This window comes from Andrena cerasifolii, chromosome 3 (genome assembly GCF_050908995.1).
Source record: "Andrena cerasifolii isolate SP2316 chromosome 3, iyAndCera1_principal, whole genome shotgun sequence".
Lineage (NCBI taxonomy): Eukaryota > Metazoa > Arthropoda > Insecta > Hymenoptera > Andrenidae > Andrena > Andrena cerasifolii.
In genome coordinates this window covers 20,182,344-20,188,930 of record NC_135120.1, presented here as the reverse complement: position 1 = coordinate 20,188,930, position 6,587 = coordinate 20,182,344, and the positions used below count along the sequence as shown (strand labels likewise).

At 45.4% G+C, this 6,587-nt stretch overlaps 1 long non-coding RNA gene across 1 annotated transcript; it reads right to left on the bottom strand.

Annotated features, from left to right (window-relative positions):
* Positions 1 to 4,566: 4,566 nt before the first annotated feature.
* Positions 4,567 to 6,372, bottom strand: LOC143366793 (uncharacterized). The gene is made up of 2 exons (XR_013084818.1): positions 5,396 to 6,372; positions 4,567 to 5,262 (listed from the first exon to the last, which is right to left on the bottom strand). It is a non-coding gene; the product is annotated as an uncharacterized LOC143366793 (long non-coding RNA).
* Between the last annotated feature and the right edge of the window lie 215 nt (positions 6,373 to 6,587).

Below are 6,587 nucleotides of genomic sequence, written 5' to 3'. Positions count from 1 at the left end.
ATCCGCGGAGAAACATTTTTATCGCGACGCACCGTTCCTTGGAAATTGCAAAAAAAAATGTATTGTGCGCGAGTGTAGTTGACGATATTTCCTGCGTTCATTATCCACTCCTATTCTTATACATTAAATAAAAAGGAACTGTGAGAATGGCGTTGAATATTGTCTGTTCGGATCTAGAATGCCTTGCCCCGCGTACGATCGGGAGCTGCAAATTTTTCGGACCACCCACGTTCTTCTTCGCGGACCAACGAGCACCGAGTTCAAAGACAGTGTTCGGCCGTCGATGAAATCAATCAATTCCGTTCGCCAAGTGGAAATAGTCGACGCGGATGATACGCGAGCGCCTCTGTCGCGCGTGCGATCCTCGGCGAAATGGAAGATCTGCGTTCCGTTTCAAAGCGGCTGGCTCCCGTCGGCGAATCGATCGGCAAGGATCCCAGCGGCTGGACGAGTACAGCCGTCTCTTTAAACCGGGGCAAAGAATTCTGGAAATCTGGAGGAGAGTATTCTTAAAAGTACGAGGCTGCTGAATGAACGTCGTCGTTGATTCCGCCATACGAACAAAGCCTATTATTGCGCGGCTCAAAAGGGCACTTTCCAAATTAATATTGAAGGTGTACTCCGATATGATAGAGAGCTACGATTACACGGTCAATTGCTGTACTCTTGGCAATGCTTCCGTCTCCGAGACGACGTCGGAGACGGCGCGGCCATTGTAATGCAGGGGTCGTAGTGCACCTACCCTCTGTCTGGAACTTTTCAGCAGTCGCGACGCTACCGATCCTCCCGATGCTTAGACTGTACTTAGCATGCAGAGCAGTTGCCATAACAGTTGTACACGACAAGCCAATTGATCGGAGAGCTGCGCGAGCATCGTCAGATCTACGTTCGTAAATTGTCGGGATCGAGCAGAGAGAATTGGTACTGTTGGATTCAAAATGGATCTGAATGCGTGGAGGGCAGTGGCGGATTTAACGAGTGGTCGATGAGTAGTTGCCGCCTGGGCCCCATCTTCCAAAATAAAAATTCTAATTTTATTTAAACATAGTTTGTTTTCTGTACTACTACACTTAAACTGTTTTTAAATGGGTCCCTCAGAATATTTCTCACCTGGGCATTTTTCCTTAAATCCGTCACTGGTGGAGGGTAAATGTCGAAATAGTAGTCAATGGTGGCTGTGTAGAAAAGGTACAACAAGTGGGGCCAGCGTACAATCAATTTACTCGAAACTACAAAGACACTTTGCAAGGGACTCGCTAGCGGGACAGAATTTCCTTGGATAAAGCCCTAAAGCGTACGTACGGTCCGCTAAACAGTTACACGGCGATTCTCCCCAAACTAGCTGCTTAATAACGCCTTAATGACATAATGTAATTACTTGTCGCCGCCGCTGAAGCCAGAAAAGCCTCTAGTTACCGCCCAAAACTACCACCGCTTGGATAGCGGGCGATTAAACCGCGTTAGCATCGACTTATCCTTACTGGCTTATAATTCTACATATATCTGATGAGCAGAAATCCCTCGCAGCGTTCTATCCAGTTATTCGATCCACTTTTGGTGAAATTATCCTAAGAACAACCTGCACTTCAGTGAAGCGCCCAAAAGGAGCGTTGTAAGAAGAAAAGACAACTGAATTTCATTCTCTAAATAAATTTTTATAATCGCCTAATGAATTTCATTGAATTTGCATTAAAAATATTTTCGTCCGCGCAGCTCGGCTCCCCTCAAGATTAAATCCAGACTGCGCCACTTCGTGTAGATACTTGATATTTTAGCCGTAGAAGTAGGTGCAACTATTTTCTCCGAATCGTCAACAAATACCGGAATTGCTTTCTTTTTCCAACGAAACAAAACTTTACATTCCTCCTCCTCCGAGCTACCACCTCTGAGGAATTATAATAGCGCGCGATTTATCGCTGCAGCGAGGCGCCCACGGATTATCCGCGCAATTTGTTCCGTCGTCAGTTTCGTCAGGAATTCGCCAAGTTTCGAGCTCCCGCGTCTAGTTTCGGCTGAACGAAAGCGGGGCGTCATCAGCGAAACGTTCTCTGTAATTGAAAACGAACCTCTTCCGGCGCCGGCGTCGCGGAAGCTGTCGCTGGATTGCACGAGATTAATCCAGATTATTTGAGATTAGACAGAATTAGTCCGGCGGCACGGCGTGTCGGGCGGCGCTGAGCAGGGCGGCGGGCACATTTGCAAGTGGGTGCAGGCGCCGAATGCGAACGGAGCGCGGAACGGCGACGCGCGACAAAACGGAAATGCGGATGCGTCCGTTTCGGCTGACGTGCTCCGCTCGGAGCAGCAAAGCAAGCCGAAATTGTACAAAGCACCGAAAATCCTGGGGACAACGGGGCAACGGGACCGTGATGCACGGCTGGGCGGTATCATACGCGCAGACAGTGTTTACTCCCGATCGATCTCGCTCTATCGATGCACCGAGACTGTACGCTTCATTCGCGGAGGATCAATGCCTGTGAATCGTTTTTGGCAAAGGACCACGAGGTTTCGAACTGGGTGGGATCTTTCAGAGCCGTCGAAACGTGTTAAAAAATTTATTTGCCCCTTATTTTGAATCGTAGGGGTAGAAGATGAAGGATATGACGCACAGTGGTTTAAAATGCGATTCGAGCTGAGCAAAATTATTTTTGTCATTATTTTTTCCTGTAATTTTACTCATTTATTGTTTTTAATGTTTTTTCTACTTGTTTATGATTATATTTTTACTTGCTTTTGTGTGTTAGTAAAACTACAGGTGTCCTTGAAAAAAGTGAATATTTCTTGATTATAATCAATTAATGTAATGGAATATTTATAAATAAACAGATAAGTGTTTCAGCAAAAATCAACAAATGCATATAATGTAGCAATATAGAATGAAAATAGTACGAAGCATTAGGAAGTGCTGTAATATTTACCTTTTCTGGTACTTCGATAAATACATTAATAGAATTTACGGACAACTCTTGCTGGTGTTTGCAGGGTATTGAGAAATTTTTTTTTTTAAGGAAATGGCAGAATCGTATTTTAAGCCTGTGTGTGACGGGGGAATATGCATTCCTATGAATGAAGAACTTAAATTTCGAAATGACGATGGAACTTGCATTCTAGTAGGACGTTGTCGATTTGAGGACTTCCTATGGAATTACGTGGATGAGAGGCAGAAATAACTATTATGCTATGAAAAACACTGTGCACGTATACATTATGTGTTGTGTATATAATACTATTCACCGGGAATTATTTATGATGTTTCCCACGTTCCTCCACATCCTATTCCTATACGAATATTATAAAACTCAATAATATAACTCAACGCTTATTAGAGCCTATAATCTAATCTAGGACGTATGTAATGTATATTCAAAATTTCAATGAAATCCGTTCAGCCGTTTAGGCGTTTAAGAAAAACAAACAAACAGACAACGTTTCACTATTATAAATATATATATATATATATACATAAGTATATAATATATACCTCGACATATTATGGTCGGCGTATTTAATACATCCTCTTCACCCCCTATCCTCCACCCTCGTTTTTCTCCCCTGCACTCCCTTCTGGTGCCCCACCTCCACAGTTTTTTTTGCCTTTTGCCCTCTTAAGCTTATGCAAACCGACTGGAAACTGGCTAGATAGCCGACCTCGTGTAGCCGAGAAAATGAAACCATTCTGAAACAGGCTGTCCAGCCAGAAAGCGTAAGAGAATAACGAACTATGTACCTACTCACAATCAGTGCAAGCGTTAGGTTGTCGTCATTGAACACTATTAGACGCGTAAGTGTTACGTCGTTTAAAGTTTAAACCATAGAGTCGACTAATTGCACTTCATAAGACTACTAAAGATCGTAATGATTATTAATTAAACGTAATCTCGCGCGACGCGTCACGAAAAACTGTGTAATAACGCGCATTCTTTGAAAGGTTTACATACCACCCCCGCTGGAAACACTTGCCCGGAAAACCAATATACCAGGCGATTGCAAAGTTTCCGCTTGGAACTTACATCGTGTTGTACAGAAGTTTGCTAGTTACCCTCGGAAAATAACTCGCCGTCAGTTTGAACGATGCTCGGCACCGTGTATTTAATTGTCCGTCCCTTTTACCGCGTTCCACTTCGATCACGCCACGAGAGCGCCACGGCGAAAGAATATATTTGCAGAATGCGGAGCGACGCGAACGATCGCTGCGGAATTCACTGTCGTGTCGTTCCCGGCTTTCTGTAACGAGATACACCTCTCGTAAACAGACTTTCCTAAATCGAAACGATCGGTGGAAGCCATGGAAACGGTTTACCCGGTAGTTTAAGTGCTCCGTCTCGTCGTAAGGCGCATCGAAATCGTTGCCCAACAATTCACTTACCACGGATCCAGAGATCTGCTCCACGATATGCGAAACGGCATAAAGCCGTTGTTGCCGTTTCGACCGTGAAAAATGTACTCAGACGCGAGCACATTATCTGCCCTCCGTTCCGCGCGCATTGGATCATGCCACGGGCAAATGCCAAAGCGGGAAGCACGAATATACGCGAACGCAAGGATCAGCTGAAAAGAAGAGAAATATTTCCCCTCTGCTCTGTATTAATTTATTGCGTCTTAACAATGCTCATCTCACTTTACAATTGTTTTTGGCGGTCTACAGGTATCCGTAAAAACATTATAATATACATATAATAACTCTGTGCCTTAAAATCTTTCGATCTCACGTGGGTGACCAGTGACGTATCGTTGAGCAACAGTCATTGCTGTTAAAAGGACACAGCACAGGGAAATTGATTTGCAAAGTGCCGTTCTTTCTCTCGCTCGGAGGAACTCGGGGTAAATGACAATTCGATAGCGCCGAGGAGTGGTGATTAATGGCGGCAGTGCCACGGGGTAAGCAAGTACAGAAAGATTCTCGTAACTCGCCGCGTTGGCAACGACGTCAACTGACCATTAAACTTCGCACAATACTAAACTCATTTAACCATTCAGCGCAGAACATTACACTCTTCAGTCTTCCTGTATAACATTTCTCACCCCTCCGTCTTAAAACTTACAAACTAAATACATACACCGCATTGCTATCTCCCAGCTCCATGCTGAGCAGTTAAACGACTTAGGAATATAAAACCTTCGCCTCCTGTCCCAAATCTCTCCCGCCGATCTCGCCGAGCCTGGTTGCATCAATTCCATGAATTAATTACGAATCTGCCTCTTTGCCCGCTGATAACGAGGCAAGTTTCCTCGCGCCCGAAGAAACGTCCCGACGCTCGCTTTCTGTCGGATCGATCATGAACTTAGACGCCGCCCTCTTAAATCACACACAGCTAACGAGGTACGTTCGCTTAAGTCCACCCACCCCCACCTGTCTCGTTCCCCTGCACCCGAGAGTACGTGCCGCGAAACTCACCGGCAGATATTTATTCCGCGATCCCGCATGGCAGTCTCTGATGACTTCGGGGATTCGTGAGTGGAAGCAGCAAGAACCAAGGGGGCTCGCCTTCGCTCGGGGTAGAGATCGATGAACCGGAAGCCACGAGATGCTCGGGCAACGTCGACGATTCCATCGCGGCTACTTGATTGCCCAACCCTGCATCCCTGCACGCGAGCCTTCAGCTTTTCCTTCCACTTCGTTCCTTCATTCCCATCCTACGAAGTCGATGACCGTGATTTCTCATCGACGCGTGCTCCACTCACCTCGCTCTCGCACACTCGTCAACTGTTTGACTTCTGTCAATGATAGAAGCGCCACAGGGTGGAGTTTAGGGTTCCTTGAATTCTTAATTAAACAACCTCGACGAGCGTAGTGTTGGTGTTAGTTCCCCGCTTCTTCGGATTGTTGGTTCTAGAGATAGCTCCGTTTCGTTGATGAAAGTTGCAGAGTGAATCTGTTGCTAAGAGTTCTATTTATAGTAGAAAATAGGTGTCGCTGGTTATTTAACAGCTTTAGATAACTTAAGTACACGTGTGTAATAAAATATCCAGGAGGAGATACTCTCAGGTATTAATCGAGCTGTGACAGGTACTTTAGGCCCTATTTCACCGTTTTCTTAGTGGTGATACCACTCGAGTGGGGAGTGCTCCGAAAGTCCGAGGACTTGTACAGTGGAAACCTCGGTGTTAGTACAAGACAGTGAAGGTTTGATTAGAGTTAATAGAAGACAGCGCTGGGTTCGATTTCTATTCACCCTTTGACTGCCTGTCTACGTGTGATATGTCACCGATTGACAGGGGACGGATATTGCGAGAATAACCAGGAACGAGAAAGCTTGTGAGATCAACTTCAATACTGTTACTACGTGACGCGCGCATCTCTTTCAGCTTATGAAATACCGAGTGGTTTCGTCCGCAGATCGGAGTTTACCTACATGGATAAATCATCGTCGTGCACTTTCTGAAGAGTTGTCTACGTCATCGCAGTAGGCTAGACAGGATTCGCACGCTTAGGGAAACGCTCAAGAAAATTCACAGTCTACCTACCGATTGCCACTAGAACTCCTCACACCAATTTCAAATCCGTTAAGGGGTCATGCTCAGTCAGGAGGCCGAAAAAAGGGTGGTCTCTGGAAATTTTTTACTCAAAAAATAAAGGCTTCTGCGGC